Source organism: Opisthocomus hoazin, chromosome 15 (genome assembly GCF_030867145.1).
Source record: "Opisthocomus hoazin isolate bOpiHoa1 chromosome 15, bOpiHoa1.hap1, whole genome shotgun sequence".
NCBI lineage: Eukaryota > Metazoa > Chordata > Aves > Opisthocomiformes > Opisthocomidae > Opisthocomus > Opisthocomus hoazin.
This window is the reverse complement of record NC_134428.1, coordinates 26,745,563-26,771,936: the sequence shown is the minus strand read 5'-3', so window position 1 is coordinate 26,771,936 and position 26,374 is coordinate 26,745,563. Positions and strand designations below refer to the sequence as shown.

General features: G+C 52.8%; 4 long non-coding RNA genes across 4 annotated transcripts; all 4 read right to left on the bottom strand.

Annotated features, from left to right (window-relative positions):
• Positions 1 to 14,228: 14,228 nt before the first annotated feature.
• LOC142363267 (uncharacterized) lies at positions 14,229 to 15,824 on the bottom strand. The gene is made up of 5 exons (XR_012765633.1): positions 15,764 to 15,824; positions 15,618 to 15,673; positions 15,486 to 15,532; positions 15,351 to 15,398; positions 14,229 to 15,223 (listed from the first exon to the last, which is right to left on the bottom strand). It is a non-coding gene; the product is annotated as an uncharacterized LOC142363267 (long non-coding RNA).
• Positions 15,825 to 18,164: 2,340 nt separating this feature from the next.
• Positions 18,165 to 19,286, bottom strand: LOC142363269 (uncharacterized). The gene is made up of 5 exons (XR_012765634.1): positions 19,226 to 19,286; positions 19,080 to 19,135; positions 18,948 to 18,994; positions 18,813 to 18,860; positions 18,165 to 18,685 (listed from the first exon to the last, which is right to left on the bottom strand). It is a non-coding gene; the product is annotated as an uncharacterized LOC142363269 (long non-coding RNA).
• Positions 19,287 to 21,152: 1,866 nt separating this feature from the next.
• On the bottom strand, positions 21,153 to 22,748 carry LOC142363266 (uncharacterized). The gene is made up of 5 exons (XR_012765632.1): positions 22,688 to 22,748; positions 22,542 to 22,597; positions 22,410 to 22,456; positions 22,275 to 22,322; positions 21,153 to 22,147 (listed from the first exon to the last, which is right to left on the bottom strand). It is a non-coding gene; the product is annotated as an uncharacterized LOC142363266 (long non-coding RNA).
• A 1,866-nt stretch (positions 22,749 to 24,614) lies between these two features.
• On the bottom strand, positions 24,615 to 26,216 carry LOC142363258 (uncharacterized). The gene is made up of 5 exons (XR_012765629.1): positions 26,150 to 26,216; positions 26,004 to 26,059; positions 25,872 to 25,918; positions 25,737 to 25,784; positions 24,615 to 25,609 (listed from the first exon to the last, which is right to left on the bottom strand). It is a non-coding gene; the product is annotated as an uncharacterized LOC142363258 (long non-coding RNA).
• Between the last annotated feature and the right edge of the window lie 158 nt (positions 26,217 to 26,374).

The following is a 26,374-nucleotide window of genomic DNA, read 5'->3' as shown; positions in this document are numbered from 1 at the left end:
TGCTAGTTACTTGGGAGAAGAGACCAACACCCACTTCACTACAACCTCCTTTCAGGTAGCTGTAGAGAACAGTAAGGTCTCCCCTCAGCCTCCTCTTCTCCAGACTAAACAACCCCAGTTCCCTCAGCCACTCCTCGTAAGACTTATTCTTTAGAGCCCTCACCGGCCTCATTGCTCTTCCCTGGACGTGGTCCAGCAACTCAGTGTCCTTCTTGTACTGAGGGGCCCAAAACCAAACACAGTACTCGAGGTGCCGCCTCACCAGTGCCAAGTACAGGGGCACGATCATGGCCCTACTCCAGCTGGCCACACTATCCCCGATGCAAGCCGGATGCCGTTGGCCTTCTTGGCCACCTGGGCACACTGCTGGCTCATGTTCAGCTGGCTGTCAACCAACACCCCCAGGTCCTTTTCCACCGGGCAGCTCTCCAGCCACTCTTCCCCAACCCTGTAGCGTTGCATGGGGTTGTTGTGACCCAAGGGCAGGACCTGGCACTTGGCCCTGTTGTTGAACCTCACACAATTCGCCTCGTTCCATTGATCCAGTCTGTCCAGATCCCTCTGCAGAGCCTTCCTACCCACAAGCAGATCGACACTCCTGCCCAACTTGGTATCATCTGCAAACTTACTGAGGGAGCACTCAATCCCCCCAGCCAGATCATTGATAAAGGTATTAAACAAGACTGGCCCCAAAATGGAGCCCTGGAAAAGTCCACACGTGACCGGCCACCAGCTGGGTTTAACTCCATTCACCACCACGCTCTGTGCTCAGCCCGAGAAATTTAATCAGAGTAATAAAGAAGGCAGAAGGGAGAGAAAAACACAGGGAACAAGCCAGAGGGAAAGGTGTGTAAGGGGGGGACACACAGATCAGGACAAAGAGGTGGAGAAAGACAAAAAAAGTGATGGGGTGCGGGATGAGAAAAAAGGCCAAGGAACAGGACAGAGGGGAGTAACGGGACAGTGAGCCGGACAGGGGCATACAGCGAGAAACAAAGGGACAGGCAGCAGTGCGGAGATGTACAGACAAAGAGTTACAGGGAGGATGGAGGACAGAGAGAATAAGAGAAAAGGGACAGCGAGCGAGGCAGAGATGGAGAAAGAAATGCTGGTGACAGAGAGACGGGGAGGAGAGCAACTGGATAGAGGCAGAGAGAGGGAGAAAGGAAGAAAAAAATAGCCATGAGTAGAAGGTCAGAGGGACAAGGAAAAGACAGGAGGAAGGATAGAGCGACAGAGAGCTAGACAGAAAGATACTGTGAAATAGGGAGCAACAGGGAGCAGGATGCTGGGATAGACAGCAAACGAAAGCAACAGAGAGAATGATAGATCCTGGGACAAGAATATTGACTAGAGAGCTGCTGGCGTGAACTTACCTCACCCTGTAAATACGATGAGCCAGAAGCAGTGCCCGGATTGCTCCAGAGCCCCTTCGGACATAGCTGTTGATACAGATGGCTGGGGCCAGCAATAGCTGTTTGGTCTAATTTAGAAAGGACATGTTTAACAGCATTGCCAACACCCTTGGATAGCTAGAATGGGCCCCATCCAGCAATGTATTCGTACTCCCTTACTTCACAAAAAGGCGTGGGAGACCAGGGGGAGCAAGTAGAGGCCAGAAAAATTGGAGGCCGAAAAGGGGTGTGAGCGCAGAGTGCAAGTAAAGGCTAGAAGAAATTGGAGGCTGAAAAGTCGTGGGGGCCAAAAACTGGTGGGAGGCCAGAAAAATTGGAGGCTGAAAAGGCATGGGAGGCCAGAGGGCAACTAGAAGCCAGAAAAAAGTGAAGGCTGCAAAGCGCTGGGAGGCTGGTGGGTGGGTAGAGGCCTAAAAGGGATAGGAGGCCAGGGGGCAAGTAAAAGCCAGAAAAAAGTGGAGGCTGCAAAGGGGTGGGAGGCCATAAAAATTGGAGGCCAGTATTTTCAGACAGCTCTCTTCCTTCCTCTTCCTTAATATGCTACATATTAATAAGGCCCTGCCTCTTTTCATGTGGATCTCAAAGTGAAGAGCTCATACGCTGAAACTTCAGTTCACTCTGTCTCACCTTCAGAAGCAGCGGGTTCAGACGTCGGATGGCCAGGTTTAAGTAGCGGAACACAACAATGCCACAAAAAGACAGGGGTGGGAAGCAATAAAAGGCACACTTTTCTCCATGAACAGAGTATCACATTGAGATTGGGAATCATAGTAATTTCCAGAAGTCTAGTGGAGAAAAAAGGATGGGATCCCAAGACAGCAAGTCAACCTCAACAACTGCAAGAGAGAGGATGTGTGAATGACATCAGCTGCCATCAGAAAGCAAACAGCCCAAGGGATGTGGTGGTAGGAGCACCAGGAGAAGAGGAAGCACTTGCAGGAACCAAGATTCCACCTACGGCAGAGAGAATAAAATGACAGGGAGCGGGGCAGAGATGGGGAAAGAAACGTTGGCGACAGAGAGAGGAGGAGGAGAGTGACCAGATGGAGGCAGAGAGATAGAGAAAGAAAGTAAAAATTAATGATGGGTAGCAAGCCAGAGGGACAAGGAAAAGACAGGAGGAAGGACAGAGTGATTGAGAAAACAGGTGAGGGACATGACACCAGAAAGAAAACTACTTTGAAATAGAGAATGATAGGGAGCAGGATGCTGGGACAGACAGCAAAAGAGAGCAACAGAGAAAACAGGGACTGAGAGCAAGACCGAGGGGTGAAGCAATAAATAATAGGGCTGGGGAGCAGGACAGCAGAAGAGAGACACAGAGAAGGGGGACACATAAGACAACTGCAAATTGAGAGGCAGAAGAGCACAGAGGGTCACAGAGAAAAAGAGAGGGATGGCAGAAAGAAAAACAAGATGAGGAAGAAGGACTGAAGAGCAGAGAGAAAATAGCATCCGAGTCACATGATGAACTGCTCGTATGCAAAGAGCAACACAGACATCGAGATGCCAAGAAGGTCTATGGCACACAACACAGACCACACAAATGACACACCACCACAGACACAGGCTGGAACTGCCCTGCCCACTTGGGCTGAAGACAAACCCCTTTCCATTTACCCTCCCAAAGGGACCTGATCCGGGACAGCCCTCTCCCCTACACCAACTTCACAACACCTTCCTGCAATGCCCAACCATAGTCCCCTCCCTCCAGACCCTCTCCAGCCCCTGCAACTCAACTTAGCTTTCAGAGGGCCAAGGGTCTGAATCCATCCTCGACAAGAAAACAAATCAGCTAACTGGGATGCTCCTGCAGCCACCAGGTTCCGCTTTGTCATCTGGAAAAAAAAAAAAAAACACCACACCACCACAAAACCCAGAAACAGTTCTGACAGTAAGCATCCCACTGGCCAATGCAAACATCTTCCACAACAACCTTCTTTTCAGAAGCACCAGGGCACTCTAACTCAACTGCTCATTTCAGAGTCAGACACTGTGGTCATCATCACTTCTGGTACCTAACATACCACGAGACACAAAGTTACCACTGCAGTCACAAGAAGTCACCCGCCCCACCTTGCTACCACCCCGGCTGACCTCAAACGCTCGTCCAATGCCAGAGGCAGCACCTACATTCCCTGGAAAAAAAAAAACCAACAAGAGAGAGATACACCTCACTGAGTTGCTGCACAATACTTTGCTCTTAGAACCAGATCACAACAGCCTCACCTTCTCGGACCTCTAGTTACCATGCTGCTTCAATGTTCCGAGGCTATGTGCAGCACCTGCAAAAAAATTCCAACAAAACAGCACATGCTGAGATACTGCCCAAAACCACAGACTGCCCTTGCCAATTTCTGTCTCCTGCTCCTGTATGTGGGATGCATGCCCACCCTGCCCATGCTGTTTACAGGTTCCCTGGTTGCCCTGGGCAGAGCAGCTCCAAGATAAACACACACACAGGCACAGAACAACAGTACACACACCACCTCAAACAATGGGATTCAAAGAAGAGAGAAAACTTGCCGCAAGAAGAATGACTCCCTGACGGGAGACACTGTCGGGCAAGAAAACCAACAGGGCCACGATGGCCCAGAACAAGGAGGCTCTACGGCAGCCCCAGAAAAGAGTCAGAGTGGTCCATTACAATAAGTTGCACTCAAAACTGAAACGATGGACGTGCAAGAAGACCGGCTTCAAGACGTAAGAACTTAAATATGCAGGGAAGAAGTCCCACAGCCCACAAAAATGGACTGCTAGAGAGAAGAGCTGCTGACACGGCCTGGGATGACACTGCAAAAGGAGAACCAATGGGAAACTTCCAAGACATGACACTGATCCACGCTTTACGCTTGTAAAGCAAGAAGAGAAGCACCCAATTGGCATTATGCCGATGAGTACGGGCATTCCAGACCCCACGGATGGCATCCAAAGTCACACGATGAGCTGCTTGTATGCAAAGAGCAACATAGACATCAAGATCCCAGGAAGGTCTGTGATACAGAAGACAGACCACACAAATGACAAAACACCACAGACGCAGGCTGGAACTGCCCTGCCCACTTGGGCTGAAGAGAAACCCCTTCCCTTGACCCGCCCAAAGGGGCCTGTTCCTGGACAGCCCGCTCCCCTACACTATCTTCACAAGCCCTCCCCACAATGCCCAAGTGTGGTCCCCTCCCTCCAGACCCTCCCCAGCCCCTGCAACCCAACTTAGCTTTCACAGGGCCAGGGGTTTGACTCCATCCTCGACCGAAAATGCATCTGGGATGCTCCTGCAGTCAACAGGTTGCGCTTCTTCACTGCAGAAAGAAAAAACCCAGAAACAGTGCTGACAGTAAGCATCACATTGGCCAAGACCAACCTCTTCCACAACAACCCTCTCCGCAGAAGCACCGGGGTGCTCCGCTCACCTGCTCATTCCAGAGGCAGACGCTGTGGCCAACATTGCTTCTGCTGCCTAAGATACCAAGAGACACAAAATTACCCTTACGCCCGTGACAAATCACCCACCCCACGCTCCTCCTCGCTGCCACCCCAGGTCACCTCAAATATTTGTCCAATGCCAAATGCAGCCCACACAGCCCCTGCAAAACCAAGAGAGACACCACTCACTGAGTTGCTGCAATATAATTTGCTCTTACACACTGACCCGGCACACAACCGCCTCACCTTCTCAGATCTCTTGTCAGCATGCTGCTTCCACCTCTGAGACTATGTGCAGCACCCGCAATAAAATCAAAGCAAACAGCACATGCTGAGATACTGCCCAAAACCAAAGCCTGCCTGCATCACTTCCAATCTCCTGCTCCTTTACCTTGGCTGCTCACCCACCCTGGCCCTGCCATTTACAGGTTCCCTGGTTGCCCTGGGCAGAGCAGCTCCAAGCCAAAACACACACAGGCACAGACAGACACTACACAGAAGACCACAAACAATGGGCTTCAAAGAAGAGAGAAAACTCTCCTCCACAAGAAGGAGGACTCCCTGATGGGTGATACTGTCGGACAAGAAGACCTACAGGGCCGCGGCAGCCCAAAGCATGGCGCCTCCATGGCAGCCCCAGTAAAACAGAGTCAGACAGCATGGTCCCTGGCATGAAGATACAGTCAAAAGACACGGCGCATGTGCAAGAAGCCCGGCTTCAAGACCTAAGAACATAAGCATGCAGGGAAGAGCTCCCACGCTCCATGAAAATGGACCGCTAGAGAGAAGAGCTGCTGACACAGCCTGGAACGACGCCGCAGAAGAGAACCGACCGGAAACTTCCACGCCACGAGACCGATCCACGCTTTACGCTTGTAAGGCAAGAAGAGAAGCCCCCGCCTGGCTCTATGCCAATGAGTAGGGGCATTCGAGACCCCAGGGGTGGTGCCTGATGGGCACAAAGAGCAATGAGGATGCTGAGATACAGGTAAGGTCTAAGACACAGAAGACAGATGACAAAAATGAGACAGCACCACAGACGCAGCCTGGAATGCTCCTGCCCAATTGGGCTGAAGACAAACCCCTTCCTTCCCTTTACATGCCCAAAGGAGCCCGCTCCTGCACAGCCCTCTCCCCTACGCTAACTTTACAAGCCCTCCCTGCAATTCACAACCGTGGTCCCCTCCCTCCAGTCCCTCAATTTAGCCTTCAGGGGGCCAGGGGTCTGACTCCATCCTCGACAAAAAGCACGTTGGCTAACTGGGATGCCCCTGCAGTCACCTGGTTCCGTTTTGTCAACTGAAAAAGAAAAAAAAAAAAAAAAAAGAAAAAGATGAGGACACCACAGACAACACACAGTGCTGACAGTAAGCATCACATTGGCCAATGCCAACCTCTTCCACAACAACCCTCTCCGCAGAAGCACCAGGATGCTCTGCCGCTCAACCTGCTCATTCCAGAGTCGGACGCTGGAGCCATCAGCGCTTCTGCTACCTCAGATACCAAGAGACTCAAAACTACCATTGTGCTTGTGAGAAGTCACCTGGCCCACGCTCCTCCTCGCTACCACCCCAGCTCACCACAAATATTTGTCCAATGCCAAATGCAGCCCACACAACCCCTGCAAAACCAAGAGAGACACGCCTCACTGAGTTGCTGCACAGTACTTTGCTCTTACACACTGACCCGGCACACAACCGCCTCACCTTCTCAGACCTCTTATCAGCATGCTGCTTCACCCCCCTGAGGCTATTTGCAGCACCTACCAAAAAAAAAACAAGACAAAAAAAAAAAAAAAAAAATCAAAGCAGAAGACACATGCTGAGATAATGCCCAAAACCAAAGCCTGCCACACCAATTCCCACCTCCTGCTGCTTTACCTTGGCTGCTCACTCGTGTTGCCCCCGACGTTTACATGTTGCCATGCTGAGGCACCGGTACCACCTGAAAAACACAAACCAGGGATGCCGATAACTTCACCAACACCACCACACCAGAAAAATAACTGCTGCTTCAGCCTACTACTCAATGCTCACCTTGCCCGAGTCAGCCCTAGTGCTGATATCCCACTTCACTCGTTGCTTTGCACCTACAATATCGGAAAAAAAACCGCCACCAACTATAATGCAGTCACGTAGCCACCAATCGCATCTTCCCTCTAACACCATGCACCAACCCACCTTCTTAAGGCGCTCTGCTCGTTGCCTCCATTGGTCTTCGGTGCCCATCTTGTCCCCTGGCACCTGAAAAAAATACTGAACAAGTCACCCAGACACTGCTTAAGACATTAACAATTCCAGATGCATGGATTCCATTTTGGAATACCGCCTAGAGTCCAACAACAGCCTACCATTAAATAAAGGAATGGAAGGGCCAGACTTCAAGTCACAAACACATACAAGCCTTAACACCATCAAGATTCAATCTGCTTTGCTGCCACTGATCATGTCCTCCCACACAACTCCCATCACCTCTGTAAAAAGCTGTTGAAATGACAGTCCACATAGCCTGCCGATGGCCACTCCAACCGAGCTCACTGCCCACCCTCTGCCTAAACAGTCTAGGCCTATTGATGCGTTAACCACAGCCTCTTATCACCATGGCTCCTAACCCTGACTGCACCCTTGGGCAGAGCAGCTCCAAGCCAAATACACACAAGACCACAAACAATGGGCTTCAAAGAAGAGAGAAAACTGTCCTCCACAGGAAGGAGGACTCCCTGACGGGCGATACCGTCGGACAAGAAGACCTACAGGGCCGCGACGGCCCAAAGCATGGCGCCTCCATGGCAGCCCCAGAAAAACAGAGTCAGACAGCACGGTCCCTGGCATGAAGATACAGTCAAAAGAGACGGCGCACGTGCAAGAAGCCCGGCTTCAGGACCTAAGAACATAAGGATGCAGGGAAGAGCTCCCACACTCCACGAAAATGGACCGCCAGAGAGAAGAGCTGCTGACAGCCTGGAACGACGCCGCAGAAGAGAACCGACCGGAAACTTCCACGCCACGAGACCGATCCACGCTTTACGCTTGTAAGGCAAGAAGAGAAGCCCCCGCTTGGCACTATGCCGATGAGTAGTAGGGGCATTCGAGACCCCAGGGGTGGTGCCTGATGTGCACAAAGAGCAATGAGGATGCCGAGATACAGGTAAGGTCTAAGACACAGAAGACAGACGACAAAAATGACACAGCACCACAGACGCAGCCTGGAACGCTCCTGCCCAATTGGGCTGAAGAGAAACCCCTTCCTTCCCTTTACATGCCCAAAGGGGCCCGCTCCTGCACAGCCCTCTCCCCTACGCTAACTTTACAAGCACTCCCTGCAATTCACAACCGTGGTCCCCTCCCCCCAGTCCCTCAACTTAGCTTTCAGGGGGCCAGGGGTCTGACTCCATCCTCGACAAAAAGCACCTTGGCTAACGGGGATGCGCCTGCAGTCGCCCGCTTCCGTTTTGCCATCTGAAAAGCAAAACGAGAAGACGACAACACAGACAACACACAGGGCTGACAGTAAGCATCACACTGGCCAACCCCAACCCCTTCCGCAACCACCTCCTCCTCAGAAGCACGGGGCTGCTCCACTCACCTGCTCATTCCAGAGGCAGACGCTGCGGCCCAGCGTTGCTTCTGCTACCTAAGATACCAAGAGACACAAAATTACCGCTTGCGCCCGTGACAAGTCACCCACCCCACGCTCCTCCTCGCTGCCACCCCAGGTCACCTCAAACAGTGGTCCAATGCCTAATGCCGCCCACACACACACAGTCCCTGCAAAATCAAAAGAGACACACCTCACTGAGGAGCCACACAATATTTTGCTCTTACACACTGACCTGGTCAGCAGCAGCCTCACCATCTCAGACCTCTTGTCAGCATGCTGCTCCACCTCTCCGCGGCTATGTGCGGCACCTGCAATAAAATCAAAGCAAAGAGGACATGCTGAGATCGTGCCCAACACCAAAGTGTGTCCGCACCGATTCCCACTTTCTGCTCCTTTACCTTGGCTGCTGACCCGTGTTGCCCCTGCCATTTTGCAGGTTGGCACCTCGAAGCTCACATCCCACCTGAAAAACACAAACAACAAGCGATGCTTAGAACTTCACCAACAACGCACAGTACAATAATAACTGCTACTTCAGCCCACGAGTCATGGCCCACCTTGCCTGAGTCACCTCTGTTACCAAGACCCTGCTTTGCATCTTCAAAACGGAGAACCCCAAACTTATAAGCTAGTCATACAGCCACCAGTCATATCTTCCCTCCAACACCACACACTGACCTTCTTATGGCACTCTACTTGCGTGTCCTCTGTCGCCCTTTGGCACACCGCTCATCCCTCTGCATCTGCGAAAGCAACATTAAACAAGTCACCCAGATTCAGAGCAATAGTTGACCAGTCCCAGAAGTCTTGTTTCCACTCACGTATACCATCTAGATTCCAACTACAGCCTGCTGTTAATAACAATCTGGTCATCCCCTGTGTCTCTGCCGAGCACTACAGAAACAACTCTCCTTGCCCACTGCATACAGGGCTACTTGCTCGGAAACGAACTCTACAACCTTTGCCTATAAAGTCTAGGGTTATCTACGCGTTAGCCATAGGATCTCATTGTTATTCTTTTGCTTGCTGTCACTGCTATGCCCCCAGGTAGAGCAGCTCTAACCCAGACAAACATGCACAGACACTGCACACAGACAAGACCAACAGTGTGATGCAGAGACATAAAAAACTCTAAAAAGCACGACTCCTGGCCCAGAGCTGCCATTGGGCAAGAAGACCCAGGGGGCCACAAGTAAGAATCTGTGGCAGCCTGAGAAAAGTCAAATGCTATGAACTGTGCAAAAAGACCTATCCGCAACTCGCACGAAGTGTGCGCACGATGCCTTTCCTAAAGGCCTAAGAAGTTTGGGATGCCAGGAAGATCTCTCAGAAAAGATGACTAAAGAGACCGCTCAAGATCAGAGGTGCTGTCCCAGCCTGGAACAACGTTGCAAAAGCAGACAGAGCATAAACTTCCGAGACGCAAGACTTATCCATGCTTTACACTTGTAACACAAGCAAAGAAGTTCCCAGCTGGCACTGTAACGATGAGTAAAGCTATTCGAGATGCTAGGGATGGCACCCGAGACGCACAATGCCCTCCTTGAGTGCAAAGAGGACATTGAGACCTGAGGAAGGTCTAAGGCAGAGAAGACACACTACGCAAACGACACCACCACAGACGTAGGCTGGAACTGCCCTCCCTTGCATACACAGTGTTGTGCAAGAGTAACCTGCTTCCTTTACCTGCCCAAAGGGGCCTGTTCCTGCACGGCCCTGTCCCTACACTAACTTTACAACACCTCCCAACCTTGTTCCCCTCCCTCCAGACCCTCTCCAGCCCCTGCAACTCAACTTACCTTTCACGGGGCCAGGGGTCTGACTCCATCCTCGACCGAAAATGCATTGGGTATCTGGGATGCTCCTGCAGTCAACAGGTTGCGCTTCTTCACTGGAAAAAGAAAAAACCCAGAAACAGTGCTGACAGTAAGCATCACATTGGCCAAGACCAACCTCTTCCACAACAACCCGCTCCTCAGAAGCACCGGGGTGCTCCGCTCACCTGCTCATTCCAGAGGCAGACGCTGCGGCCAACATTGCTTCTGCTGCCTAAGATACCAAGAGACTCAAAATTACCGCTTGCGCCCGTGACAAGTCACCCACCCCACGCTCCTCCTCGCTGCCACCCCAGGTCACCTCAAAACAGTTGTCCGATGCCACAGGTGGCCCGCACAGCCCCTGCAAAACCAAGAGAGACACCCCTCACTGAGTTGCTGCACTATAATTTGCTCTTACACACTGACCCGGCACACAACCGCCTCACCTTCTCAGACCTCTTGTCAGCATGCCGCTTCGCCCCGCTGACGCTACGTGCGGCACCTGCAATAAAATCAAAGCAAACAGCACGTGCTGAGATACTGCCCAAAACCAAAGCCTGCCTGCATCAGTTCCAATCTCCTGCTCCTTTACCTTGGCTGCTCACCCACCCTGGCCCTGCCATTTACAGGTTCCCTGGTTGCCCTGGGCAGAGCAGCTCCAAGCCAAAACACACACAGGCACAGACAGACACTACACACAAGACCACAAACAATGGGCTTCAAAGAAGAGAGAAAACTGTCCTCCACAGGAAGGAGGACTCCCTGACGGGCGATACCGTCGGACAAGAAGACCTACAGGGCCGCGACGGCCCAAAGCATGGCGCCTCCATGGCAGCCCCAGAAAAACAGAGTCAGACAGCACGGTCCCTGGCATGAAGATACAGTCAAAAGAGACGGCGCACGTGCAAGAAGCCCGGCTTCAGGACCTAAGAACATAAGGATGCAGGGAAGAGCTCCCACACTCCACGAAAATGGACCGCCAGAGAGAAGAGCTGCTGACACAGCCTGGAACGACGCCGCAGAAGAGAACCGACCGGAAACTTCCACGCCACGAGACCGATCCACGCTTTACGCTTGTAAGGCAAGAAGAGAAGCCCCCGCTTGGCACTATGCCGATGAGTAGTAGGGGCATTCGAGACCCCAGGGGTGGTGCCTGATGTGCACAAAGAGCAATGAGGATGCCGAGATACAGGTAAGGTCTAAGACACAGAAGACAGACGACAAAAATGACACAGCACCACAGACGCAGCCTGGAACGCTCCTGCCCAATTGGGCTGAAGAGAAACCCCTTCCTTCCCTTTACATGCCCAAAGGGGCCCGCTCCTGCACAGCCCTCTCCCCTACGCTAACTTTACAAGCACTCCCTGCAATTCACAACCGTGGTCCCCTCCCCCCAGTCCCTCAACTTAGCTTTCAGGGGGCCAGGGGTCTGACTCCATCCTCGACAAAAAGCACCTTGGCTAACGGGGATGCGCCTGCAGTCGCCCGCTTCCGTTTTGCCATCTGAAAAGCAAAACGAGAAGACGACAACACAGACAACACACAGGGCTGACAGTAAGCATCACACTGGCCAACCCCAACCCCTTCCGCAACCACCTCCTCCTCAGAAGCACGGGGCTGCTCCACTCACCTGCTCATTCCAGAGGCAGACGCTGCGGCCCAGCGTTGCTTCTGCTACCTAAGATACCAAGAGACACAAAATTACCGCTTGCGCCCGTGACAAGTCACCCACCCCACGCTCCTCCTCGCTGCCACCCCAGGTCACCTCAAACAGTGGTCCAATGCCTAATGCCGCCCACACACACACAGTCCCTGCAAAATCAAAAGAGACACACCTCACTGAGGAGCCACACAATATTTTGCTCTTACACACTGACCTGGTCAGCAGCAGCCTCACCATCTCAGACCTCTTGTCAGCATGCTGCTCCACCTCTCCGCGGCTATGTGCGGCACCTGCAATAAAATCAAAGCAAAGAGGACATGCTGAGATCGTGCCCAACACCAAAGTGTGTCCGCACCGATTCCCACTTTCTGCTCCTTTACCTTGGCTGCTGACCCGTGTTGCCCCTGCCATTTTGCAGGTTGGCACCTCGAAGCTCACATCCCACCTGAAAAACACAAACAACAAGCGATGCTTAGAACTTCACCAACAACGCACAGTACAATAATAACTGCTACTTCAGCCCACGAGTCATGGCCCACCTTGCCTGAGTCACCTCTGTTACCAAGACCCTGCTTTGCATCTTCAAAACGGAGAACCCCAAACTTATAAGCTAGTCATACAGCCACCAGTCATATCTTCCCTCCAACACCACACACTGACCTTCTTATGGCACTCTACTTGCGTGTCCTCTGTCGCCCTTTGGCACACCGCTCATCCCTCTGCATCTGCGAAAGCAACATTAAACAAGTCACCCAGATTCAGAGCAATAGTTGACCAGTCCCAGAAGTCTTGTTTCCACTCACGTATACCATCTAGATTCCAACTACAGCCTGCTGTTAATAACAATCTGGTCATCCCCTGTGTCTCTGCCGAGCACTACAGAAACAACTCTCCTTGCCCACTGCATACAGGGCTACTTGCTCGGAAACGAACTCTACAACCTTTGCCTATAAAGTCTAGGGTTATCTACGCGTTAGCCATAGGATCTCATTGTTATTCTTTTGCTTGCTGTCACTGCTATGCCCCCAGGTAGAGCAGCTCTAACCCAGACAAACATGCACAGACACTGCACACAGACAAGACCAACAGTGTGATGCAGAGACATAAAAAACTCTAAAAAGCACGACTCCTGGCCCAGAGCTGCCATTGGGCAAGAAGACCCAGGGGGCCACAAGTAAGAATCTGTGGCAGCCTGAGAAAAGTCAAATGCTATGAACTGTGCAAAAAGACCTATCCGCAACTCGCACGAAGTGTGCGCACGATGCCTTTCCTAAAGGCCTAAGAAGTTTGGGATGCCAGGAAGATCTCTCAGAAAAGATGACTAAAGAGACCGCTCAAGATCAGAGGTGCTGTCCCAGCCTGGAACAACGTTGCAAAAGCAGACAGAGCATAAACTTCCGAGACGCAAGACTTATCCATGCTTTACACTTGTAACACAAGCAAAGAAGTTCCCAGCTGGCACTGTAACGATGAGTAAAGCTATTCGAGATGCTAGGGATGGCACCCGAGACGCACAATGCCCTCCTTGAGTGCAAAGAGGACATTGAGACCTGAGGAAGGTCTAAGGCAGAGAAGACACACTACGCAAACGACACCACCACAGACGTAGGCTGGAACTGCCCTCCCTTGCATACACAGTGTTGTGCAAGAGTAACCTGCTTCCTTTACCTGCCCAAAGGGGCCTGTTCCTGCACGGCCCTGTCCCTACACTAACTTTACAACACCTCCCAACCTTGTTCCCCTCCCTCCAGACCCTCTCCAGCCCCTGCAACTCAACTTACCTTTCACGGGGCCAGGGGTCTGACTCCATCCTCGACCGAAAATGCATTGGGTATCTGGGATGCTCCTGCAGTCAACAGGTTGCGCTTCTTCACTGGAAAAAGAAAAAACCCAGAAACAGTGCTGACAGTAAGCATCACATTGGCCAAGACCAACCTCTTCCACAACAACCCGCTCCTCAGAAGCACCGGGGTGCTCCGCTCACCTGCTCATTCCAGAGGCAGACGCTGCGGCCAACATTGCTTCTGCTGCCTAAGATACCAAGAGACTCAAAATTACCGCTTGCGCCCGTGACAAGTCACCCACCCCACGCTCCTCCTCGCTGCCACCCCAGGTCACCTCAAAACAGTTGTCCGATGCCACAGGTGGCCCGCACAGCCCCTGCAAAACCAAGAGAGACACCCCTCACTGAGTTGCTGCACTATAATTTGCTCTTACACACTGACCCGGCACACAACCGCCTCACCTTCTCAGACCTCTTGTCAGCATGCCGCTTCGCCCCGCTGACGCTACGTGCGGCACCTGCAATAAAATCAAAGCAAACAGCACGTGCTGAGATACTGCCCAAAACCAAAGCCTGCCTGCATCAGTTCCAATCTCCTGCTCCTTTACCTTGGCTGCTCACCCACCCTGGCCCTGCCATTTACAGGTTCCCTGGTTGCCCTGGGCAGAGCAGCTCCAAGCCAAAACACACACAGGCACAGACAGACACTACACACAAGACCACAAACAATGGGCTTCAAAGAAGAGAGAAAACTGTCCTCCACAGGAAGGAGGACTCCCTGACGGGCGATACCGTCGGACAAGAAGACCTACAGGGCCGCGACGGCCCAAAGCATGGCGCCTCCATGGCAGCCCCAGAAAAACAGAGTCAGACAGCACGGTCCCTGGCATGAAGATACAGTCAAAAGAGACGGCGCACGTGCAAGAAGCCCGGCTTCAGGACCTAAGAACATAAGGATGCAGGGAAGAGCTCCCACACTCCACGAAAATGGACCGCCAGAGAGAAGAGCTGCTGACACAGCCTGGAACGACGCCGCAGAAGAGAACCGACCGGAAACTTCCACGCCACGAGACCGATCCACGCTTTACGCTTGTAAGGCAAGAAGAGAAGCCCCCGCTTGGCACTATGCCGATGAGTAGTAGGGGCATTCGAGACCCCAGGGGTGGTGCCTGATGTGCACAAAGAGCAATGAGGATGCCGAGATACAGGTAAGGTCTAAGACACAGAAGACAGACGACAAAAATGACACAGCACCACAGACGCAGCCTGGAACGCTCCTGCCCAATTGGGCTGAAGAGAAACCCCTTCCTTCCCTTTACATGCCCAAAGGGGCCCGCTCCTGCACAGCCCTCTCCCCTACGCTAACTTTACAAGCACTCCCTGCAATTCACAACCGTGGTCCCCTCCCCCCAGTCCCTCAACTTAGCTTTCAGGGGGCCAGGGGTCTGACTCCATCCTCGACAAAAAGCACCTTGGCTAACGGGGATGCGCCTGCAGTCGCCCGCTTCCGTTTTGCCATCTGAAAAGCAAAACGAGAAGACGACAACACAGACAACACACAGGGCTGACAGTAAGCATCACACTGGCCAACCCCAACCCCTTCCGCAACCACCTCCTCCTCAGAAGCACGGGGCTGCTCCACTCACCTGCTCATTCCAGAGGCAGACGCTGCGGCCCAGCGTTGCTTCTGCTACCTAAGATACCAAGAGACACAAAATTACCGCTTGCGCCCGTGACAAGTCACCCACCCCACGCTCCTCCTCGCTGCCACCCCAGGTCACCTCAAACAGTGGTCCAATGCCTAATGCCGCCCACACACACACAGTCCCTGCAAAATCAAAAGAGACACACCTCACTGAGGAGCCACACAATATTTTGCTCTTACACACTGACCTGGTCAGCAGCAGCCTCACCATCTCAGACCTCTTGTCAGCATGCTGCTCCACCTCTCCGCGGCTATGTGCGGCACCTGCAATAAAATCAAAGCAAAGAGGACATGCTGAGATCGTGCCCAACACCAAAGTGTGTCCGCACCGATTCCCACTTTCTGCTCCTTTACCTTGGCTGCTGACCCGTGTTGCCCCTGCCATTTTGCAGGTTGGCACCTCGAAGCTCACATCCCACCTGAAAAACACAAACAACAAGCGATGCTTAGAACTTCACCAACAACGCACAGTACAATAATAACTGCTACTTCAGCCCACGAGTCATGGCCCACCTTGCCTGAGTCACCTCTGTTACCAAGACCCTGCTTTGCATCTTCAAAACGGAGAACCCCAAACTTATAAGCTAGTCATACAGCCACCAGTCATATCTTCCCTCCAACACCACACACTGACCTTCTTATGGCACTCTACTTGCGTGTCCTCTGTCGCCCTTTGGCACACCGCTCATCCCTCTGCATCTGCGAAAGCAACATTAAACAAGTCACCCAGATTCAGAGCAATAGTTGACCAGTCCCAGAAGTCTTGTTTCCACTCACGTATACCATCTAGATTCCAACTACAGCCTGCTGTTAATAACAATCTGGTCATCCCCTGTGTCTCTGCCGAGCACTACAGAAACAACTCTCCTTGCCCACTGCATACAGGGCTACTTGCTCGGAAACGAACTCTACAACCTTTGCCTATAAAGTCTAGGGTTATCTACGCGTTAGCCATAGGATCTCATTGTTATTCTTTTGCTTGCTGTCACTGCTATGCCCCCAGGTAGAGCAGCTCTAACCCAGACAAACATGCACAGACACTGCACACAGACAAGACCAACAGTGTGATGCAGAGACATAAAAAACTCTAAAAAGCACGACTCCTGGCCCAGAGCTGCCATTGGGCAAGAAGACCCAGGGGGCCACAAGTAAGAATCTGTGGCAGCCTGAGAAAAGTCAAATGCTATGAACTGTGCAAAAAGACCTATCCGCAACTCGCACGAAGTGTGCGCACGATGCCTTTCCTAAAGGCCTAAGAAGTTTGGGATGCCAGGAAGATCTCTCAGAAAAGATGACTAAAGAGACCGCTCAAGATCAGAGGTGCTGTCCCAGCCTGGAACAACGTTGCAAAAGCAGACAGAGCATAAACTTCCGAGACGCAAGACTTATCCATGCTTTACACTTGTAACACAAGCAAAGAAGTTCCCAGCTGGCACTGTAACGATGAGTAAAGCTATTCGAGATGCTAGGGATGGCACCCGAGACGCACAATGCCCTCCTTGAGTGCAAAGAGGACATTGAGACCTGAGGAAGGTCTAAGGCAGAGAAGACACACTACGCAAACGACACCACCACAGACGTAGGCTGGAACTGCCCTCCCTTGCATACACAGTGTTGTGCAAGAGTAACCTGCTTCCTTTACCTGCCCAAAGGGGCCTGTTCCTGCACGGCCCTGTCCCTACACTAACTTTACAACACCTCCCAACCTTGTTCCCCTCCCTCCAGACCCTCTCCAGCCCCTGCAACTCAACTTACCTTTCACGGGGCCAGGGGTCTGACTCCATCCTCGACCGAAAATGCATTGGGTATCTGGGATGCTCCTGCAGTCAACAGGTTGCGCTTCTTCACTGGAAAAAGAAAAAACCCAGAAACAGTGCTGACAGTAAGCATCACATTGGCCAAGACCAACCTCTTCCACAACAACCCGCTCCTCAGAAGCACCGGGGTGCTCCGCTCACCTGCTCATTCCAGAGGCAGACGCTGCGGCCAACATTGCTTCTGCTGCCTAAGATACCAAGAGACTCAAAATTACCGCTTGCGCCCGTGACAAGTCACCCACCCCACGCTCCTCCTCGCTGCCACCCCAGGTCACCTCAAAACAGTTGTCCGATGCCACAGGTGGCCCGCACAGCCCCTGCAAAACCAAGAGAGACACCCCTCACTGAGTTGCTGCACTATAATTTGCTCTTACACACTGACCCGGCACACAACCGCCTCACCTTCTCAGACCTCTTGTCAGCATGCCGCTTCGCCCCGCTGACGCTACGTGCGGCACCTGCAATAAAATCAAAGCAAACAGCACGTGCTGAGATACTGCCCAAAACCAAAGCCTGCCTGCATCAGTTCCAATCTCCTGCTCCTTTACCTTGGCTGCTCACCCACCCTGGCCCTGCCATTTACAGGTTCCCTGGTTGCCCTGGGCAGAGCAGCTCCAAGCCAAAACACACACAGGCACAGACAGACACTACACACAAGACCACAAACAATGGGCTTCAAAGAAGAGAGAAAACTGTCCTCCACAGGAAGGAGGACTCCCTGACGGGCGATACCGTCGGACAAGAAGACCTACAGGGCCGCGACGGCCCAAAGCATGGCGCCTCCATGGCAGCCCCAGAAAAACAGAGTCAGACAGCACGGTCCCTGGCATGAAGATACAGTCAAAAGAGACGGCGCACGTGCAAGAAGCCCGGCTTCAGGACCTAAGAACATAAGGATGCAGGGAAGAGCTCCCACACTCCACGAAAATAGACCGCCAGAGAGAAGAGCTGCTGACACAGCCTGGAACGACGCCGCAGAAGAGAACCGACCGGAAACTTCCACGCCACGAGACCGATCCACGCTTTACGCTTGTAAGGCAAGAAGAGAAGCCCCCGCTTGGCACTATGCCGATGAGTAGTAGGGGCATTCGAGACCCCAGGGGTGGTGCCTGATGTGCACAAAGAGCAATGAGGATGCCGAGATACAGGTAAGGTCTAAGACACAGAAGACAGACGACAAAAATGACACAGCACCACAGACGCAGCCTGGAACGCTCCTGCCCAATTGGGCTGAAGAGAAACCCCTTCCTTCCCTTTACATGCCCAAAGGGGCCCGCTCCTGCACAGCCCTCTCCCCTACGCTAACTTTACAAGCACTCCCTGCAATTCACAACCGTGGTCCCCTCCCCCCAGTCCCTCAACTTAGCTTTCAGGGGGCCAGGGGTCTGACTCCATCCTCGACAAAAAGCACCTTGGCTAACGGGGATGCGCCTGCAGTCGCCCGCTTCCGTTTTGCCATCTGAAAAGCAAAACGAGAAGACGACAACACAGACAACACACAGGGCTGACAGTAAGCATCACACTGGCCAACCCCAACCCCTTCCGCAACCACCTCCTCCTCAGAAGCACGGGGCTGCTCCACTCACCTGCTCATTCCAGAGGCAGACGCTGCGGCCCAGCGTTGCTTCTGCTACCTAAGATACCAAGAGACACAAAATTACCGCTTGCGCCCGTGACAAGTCACCCACCCCACGCTCCTCCTCGCTGCCACCCCAGGTCACCTCAAACAGTGGTCCAATGCCTAATGCCGCCCACACACACACAGTCCCTGCAAAATCAAAAGAGACACACCTCACTGAGGAGCCACACAATATTTTGCTCTTACACACTGACCTGGTCAGCAGCAGCCTCACCATCTCAGACCTCTTGTCAGCATGCTGCTCCACCTCTCCGCGGCTATGTGCGGCACCTGCAATAAAATCAAAGCAAAGAGGACATGCTGAGATCGTGCCCAACACCAAAGTGTGTCCGCACCGATTCCCACTTTCTGCTCCTTTACCTTGGCTGCTGACCCGTGTTGCCCCTGCCATTTTGCAGGTTGGCACCTCGAAGCTCACATCCCACCTGAAAAACACAAACAACAAGCGATGCTTAGAACTTCACCAACAACGCACAGTACAATAATAACTGCTACTTCAGCCCACGAGTCATGGCCCACCTTGCCTGAGTCACCTCTGTTACCAAGACCCTGCTTTGCATCTTCAAAACGGAGAACCCCAAACTTATAAGCTAGTCATACAGCCACCAGTCATATCTTCCCTCCAACACCACACACTGACCTTCTTATGGCACTCTACTTGCGTGTCCTCTGTCGCCCTTTGGCACACCGCTCATCCCTCTGCATCTGCGAAAGCAACATTAAACAAGTCACCCAGATTCAGAGCAATAGTTGACCAGTCCCAGAAGTCTTGTTTCCACTCACGTATACCATCTAGATTCCAACTACAGCCTGCTGTTAATAACAATCTGGTCATCCCCTGTGTCTCTGCCGAGCACTACAGAAACAACTCTCCTTGCCCACTGCATACAGGGCTACTTGCTCGGAAACGAACTCTACAACCTTTGCCTATAAAGTCTAGGGTTATCTACGCGTTAGCCATAGGATCTCATTGTTATTCTTTTGCTTGCTGTCACTGCTATGCCCCCAGGTAGAGCAGCTCTAACCCAGACAAACATGCACAGACACTGCACACAGACAAGACCAACAGTGTGATGCAGAGACATAAAAAACTCTAAAAAGCACGACTCCTGGCCCAGAGCTGCCATTGGGCAAGAAGACCCAGGGGGCCACAAGTAAGAATCTGTGGCAGCCTGAGAAAAGTCAAATGCTATGAACTGTGCAAAAAGACCTATCCGCAACTCGCACGAAGTGTGCGCACGATGCCTTTCCTAAAGGCCTAAGAAGTTTGGGATGCCAGGAAGATCTCTCAGAAAAGATGACTAAAGAGACCGCTCAAGATCAGAGGTGCTGTCCCAGCCTGGAACAACGTTGCAAAAGCAGACAGAGCATAAACTTCCGAGACGCAAGACTTATCCATGCTTTACACTTGTAACACAAGCAAAGAAGTTCCCAGCTGGCACTGTAACGATGAGTAAAGCTATTCGAGATGCTAGGGATGGCACCCGAGACGCACAATGCCCTCCTTGAGTGCAAAGAGGACATTGAGACCTGAGGAAGGTCTAAGGCAGAGAAGACACACTACGCAAACGACACCACCACAGACGTAGGCTGGAACTGCCCTCCCTTGCATACACAGTGTTGTGCAAGAGTAACCTGCTTCCTTTACCTGCCCAAAGGGGCCTGTTCCTGCACGGCCCTGTCCCTACACTAACTTTACAACACCTCCCAACCTTGTTCCCCTCCCTCCAGACCCTCTCCAGCCCCTGCAACTCAACTTACCTTTCACGGGGCCAGGGGTCTGACTCCATCCTCGACCGAAAATGCATTGGGTATCTGGGATGCTCCTGCAGTCAACAGGTTGCGCTTCTTCACTGGAAAAAGAAAAAACCCAGAAACAGTGCTGACAGTAAGCATCACATTGGCCAAGACCAACCTCTTCCACAACAACCCGCTCCTCAGAAGCACCGGGGTGCTCCGCTCACCTGCTCATTCCAGAGGCAGACGCTGCGGCCAACATTGCTTCTGCTGCCTAAGATACCAAGAGACTCAAAATTACCGCTTGCGCCCGTGACAAGTCACCCACCCCACGCTCCTCCTCGCTGCCACCCCAGGTCACCTCAAAACAGTTGTCCGATGCCACAGGTGGCCCGCACAGCCCCTGCAAAACCAAGAGAGACACCCCTCACTGAGTTGCTGCACTATAATTTGCTCTTACACACTGACCCGGCACACAACCGCCTCACCTTCTCAGACCTCTTGTCAGCATGCCGCTTCGCCCCGCTGACGCTACGTGCGGCACCTGCAATAAAATCAAAGCAAACAGCACGTGCTGAGATACTGCCCAAAACCAAAGCCTGCCTGCATCAGTTCCAATCTCCTGCTCCTTTACCTTGGCTGCTCACCCACCCTGGCCCTGCCATTTACAGGTTCCCTGGTTGCCCTGGGCAGAGCAGCTCCAAGCCAAAACACACACAGGCACAGACAGACACTACACACAAGACCACAAACAATGGGCTTCAAAGAAGAGAGAAAACTGTCCTCCACAGGAAGGAGGACTCCCTGACGGGCGATACCGTCGGACAAGAAGACCTACAGGGCCGCGACGGCCCAAAGCATGGCGCCTCCATGGCAGCCCCAGAAAAACAGAGTCAGACAGCACGGTCCCTGGCATGAAGATACAGTCAAAAGAGACGGCGCACGTGCAAGAAGCCCGGCTTCAGGACCTAAGAACATAAGGATGCAGGGAAGAGCTCCCACACTCCACGAAAATGGACCGCCAGAGAGAAGAGCTGCTGACACAGCCTGGAACGACGCCGCAGAAGAGAACCGACCGGAAACTTCCACGCCACGAGACCGATCCACGCTTTACGCTTGTAAGGCAAGAAGAGAAGCCCCCGCTTGGCACTATGCCGATGAGTAGTAGGGGCATTCGAGACCCCAGGGGTGGTGCCTGATGTGCACAAAGAGCAATGAGGATGCCGAGATACAGGTAAGGTCTAAGACACAGAAGACAGACGACAAAAATGACACAGCACCACAGACGCAGCCTGGAACGCTCCTGCCCAATTGGGCTGAAGAGAAACCCCTTCCTTCCCTTTACATGCCCAAAGGGGCCCGCTCCTGCACAGCCCTCTCCCCTACGCTAACTTTACAAGCACTCCCTGCAATTCACAACCGTGGTCCCCTCCCCCCAGTCCCTCAACTTAGCTTTCAGGGGGCCAGGGGTCTGACTCCATCCTCGACAAAAAGCACCTTGGCTAACGGGGATGCGCCTGCAGTCGCCCGCTTCCGTTTTGCCATCTGAAAAGCAAAACGAGAAGACGACAACACAGACAACACACAGGGCTGACAGTAAGCATCACACTGGCCAACCCCAACCCCTTCCGCAACCACCTCCTCCTCAGAAGCACGGGGCTGCTCCACTCACCTGCTCATTCCAGAGGCAGACGCTGCGGCCCAGCGTTGCTTCTGCTACCTAAGATACCAAGAGACACAAAATTACCGCTTGCGCCCGTGACAAGTCACCCACCCCACGCTCCTCCTCGCTGCCACCCCAGGTCACCTCAAACAGTGGTCCAATGCCTAATGCCGCCCACACACACACAGTCCCTGCAAAATCAAAAGAGACACACCTCACTGAGGAGCCACACAATATTTTGCTCTTACACACTGACCTGGTCAGCAGCAGCCTCACCATCTCAGACCTCTTGTCAGCATGCTGCTCCACCTCTCCGCGGCTATGTGCGGCACCTGCAATAAAATCAAAGCAAAGAGGACATGCTGAGATCGTGCCCAACACCAAAGTGTGTCCGCACCGATTCCCACTTTCTGCTCCTTTACCTTGGCTGCTGACCCGTGTTGCCCCTGCCATTTTGCAGGTTGGCACCTCGAAGCTCACATCCCACCTGAAAAACACAAACAACAAGCGATGCTTAGAACTTCACCAACAACGCACAGTACAATAATAACTGCTACTTCAGCCCACGAGTCATGGCCCACCTTGCCTGAGTCACCTCTGTTACCAAGACCCTGCTTTGCATCTTCAAAACGGAGAACCCCAAACTTATAAGCTAGTCATACAGCCACCAGTCATATCTTCCCTCCAACACCACACACTGACCTTCTTATGGCACTCTACTTGCGTGTCCTCTGTCGCCCTTTGGCACACCGCTCATCCCTCTGCATCTGCGAAAGCAACATTAAACAAGTCACCCAGATTCAGAGCAATAGTTGACCAGTCCCAGAAGTCTTGTTTCCACTCACGTATACCATCTAGATTCCAACTACAGCCTGCTGTTAATAACAATCTGGTCATCCCCTGTGTCTCTGCCGAGCACTACAGAAACAACTCTCCTTGCCCACTGCATACAGGGCTACTTGCTCGGAAACGAACTCTACAACCTTTGCCTATAAAGTCTAGGGTTATCTACGCGTTAGCCATAGGATCTCATTGTTATTCTTTTGCTTGCTGTCACTGCTATGCCCCCAGGTAGAGCAGCTCTAACCCAGACAAACATGCACAGACACTGCACACAGACAAGACCAACAGTGTGATGCAGAGACATAAAAAACTCTAAAAAGCACGACTCCTGGCCCAGAGCTGCCATTGGGCAAGAAGACCCAGGGGGCCACAAGTAAGAATCTGTGGCAGCCTGAGAAAAGTCAAATGCTATGAACTGTGCAAAAAGACCTATCCGCAACTCGCACGAAGTGTGCGCACGATGCCTTTCCTAAAGGCCTAAGAAGTTTGGGATGCCAGGAAGATCTCTCAGAAAAGATGACTAAAGAGACCGCTCAAGATCAGAGGTGCTGTCCCAGCCTGGAACAACGTTGCAAAAGCAGACAGAGCATAAACTTCCGAGACGCAAGACTTATCCATGCTTTACACTTGTAACACAAGCAAAGAAGTTCCCAGCTGGCACTGTAACGATGAGTAAAGCTATTCGAGATGCTAGGGATGGCACCCGAGACGCACAATGCCCTCCTTGAGTGCAAAGAGGACATTGAGACCTGAGGAAGGTCTAAGGCAGAGAAGACACACTACGCAAACGACACCACCACAGACGTAGGCTGGAACTGCCCTCCCTTGCATACACAGTGTTGTGCAAGAGTAACCTGCTTCCTTTACCTGCCCAAAGGGGCCTGTTCCTGCACGGCCCTGTCCCTACACTAACTTTACAACACCTCCCAACCTTGTTCCCCTCCCTCCAGACCCTCTCCAGCCCCTGCAACTCAACTTACCTTTCACGGGGCCAGGGGTCTGACTCCATCCTCGACCGAAAATGCATTGGGTATCTGGGATGCTCCTGCAGTCAACAGGTTGCGCTTCTTCACTGGAAAAAGAAAAAACCCAGAAACAGTGCTGACAGTAAGCATCACATTGGCCAAGACCAACCTCTTCCACAACAACCCGCTCCTCAGAAGCACCGGGGTGCTCCGCTCACCTGCTCATTCCAGAGGCAGACGCTGCGGCCAACATTGCTTCTGCTGCCTAAGATACCAAGAGACTCAAAATTACCGCTTGCGCCCGTGACAAGTCACCCACCCCACGCTCCTCCTCGCTGCCACCCCAGGTCACCTCAAAACAGTTGTCCGATGCCACAGGTGGCCCGCACAGCCCCTGCAAAACCAAGAGAGACACCCCTCACTGAGTTGCTGCACTATAATTTGCTCTTACACACTGACCCGGCACACAACCGCCTCACCTTCTCAGACCTCTTGTCAGCATGCCGCTTCGCCCCGCTGACGCTACGTGCGGCACCTGCAATAAAATCAAAGCAAACAGCACGTGCTGAGATACTGCCCAAAACCAAAGCCTGCCTGCATCAGTTCCAATCTCCTGCTCCTTTACCTTGGCTGCTCACCCACCCTGGCCCTGCCATTTACAGGTTCCCTGGTTGCCCTGGGCAGAGCAGCTCCAAGCCAAAACACACACAGGCACAGACAGACACTACACACAAGACCACAAACAATGGGCTTCAAAGAAGAGAGAAAACTGTCCTCCACAGGAAGGAGGACTCCCTGACGGGCGATACCGTCGGACAAGAAGACCTACAGGGCCGCGACGGCCCAAAGCATGGCGCCTCCATGGCAGCCCCAGAAAAACAGAGTCAGACAGCACGGTCCCTGGCATGAAGATACAGTCAAAAGAGACGGCGCACGTGCAAGAAGCCCGGCTTCAGGACCTAAGAACATAAGGATGCAGGGAAGAGCTCCCACACTCCACGAAAATGGACCGCCAGAGAGAAGAGCTGCTGACACAGCCTGGAACGACGCCGCAGAAGAGAACCGACCGGAAACTTCCACGCCACGAGACCGATCCACGCTTTACGCTTGTAAGGCAAGAAGAGAAGCCCCCGCTTGGCACTATGCCGATGAGTAGTAGGGGCATTCGAGACCCCAGGGGTGGTGCCTGATGTGCACAAAGAGCAATGAGGATGCCGAGATACAGGTAAGGTCTAAGACACAGAAGACAGACGACAAAAATGACACAGCACCACAGACGCAGCCTGGAACGCTCCTGCCCAATTGGGCTGAAGAGAAACCCCTTCCTTCCCTTTACATGCCCAAAGGGGCCCGCTCCTGCACAGCCCTCTCCCCTACGCTAACTTTACAAGCACTCCCTGCAATTCACAACCGTGGTCCCCTCCCCCCAGTCCCTCAACTTAGCTTTCAGGGGGCCAGGGGTCTGACTCCATCCTCGACAAAAAGCACCTTGGCTAACGGGGATGCGCCTGCAGTCGCCCGCTTCCGTTTTGCCATCTGAAAAGCAAAACGAGAAGACGACAACACAGACAACACACAGGGCTGACAGTAAGCATCACACTGGCCAACCCCAACCCCTTCCGCAACCACCTCCTCCTCAGAAGCACGGGGCTGCTCCACTCACCTGCTCATTCCAGAGGCAGACGCTGCGGCCCAGCGTTGCTTCTGCTACCTAAGATACCAAGAGACACAAAATTACCGCTTGCGCCCGTGACAAGTCACCCACCCCACGCTCCTCCTCGCTGCCACCCCAGGTCACCTCAAACAGTGGTCCAATGCCTAATGCCGCCCACACACACACAGTCCCTGCAAAATCAAAAGAGACACACCTCACTGAGGAGCCACACAATATTTTGCTCTTACACACTGACCTGGTCAGCAGCAGCCTCACCATCTCAGACCTCTTGTCAGCATGCTGCTCCACCTCTCCGCGGCTATGTGCGGCACCTGCAATAAAATCAAAGCAAAGAGGACATGCTGAGATCGTGCCCAACACCAAAGTGTGTCCGCACCGATTCCCACTTTCTGCTCCTTTACCTTGGCTGCTGACCCGTGTTGCCCCTGCCATTTTGCAGGTTGGCACCTCGAAGCTCACATCCCACCTGAAAAACACAAACAACAAGCGATGCTTAGAACTTCACCAACAACGCACAGTACAATAATAACTGCTACTTCAGCCCACGAGTCATGGCCCACCTTGCCTGAGTCACCTCTGTTACCAAGACCCTGCTTTGCATCTTCAAAACGGAGAACCCCAAACTT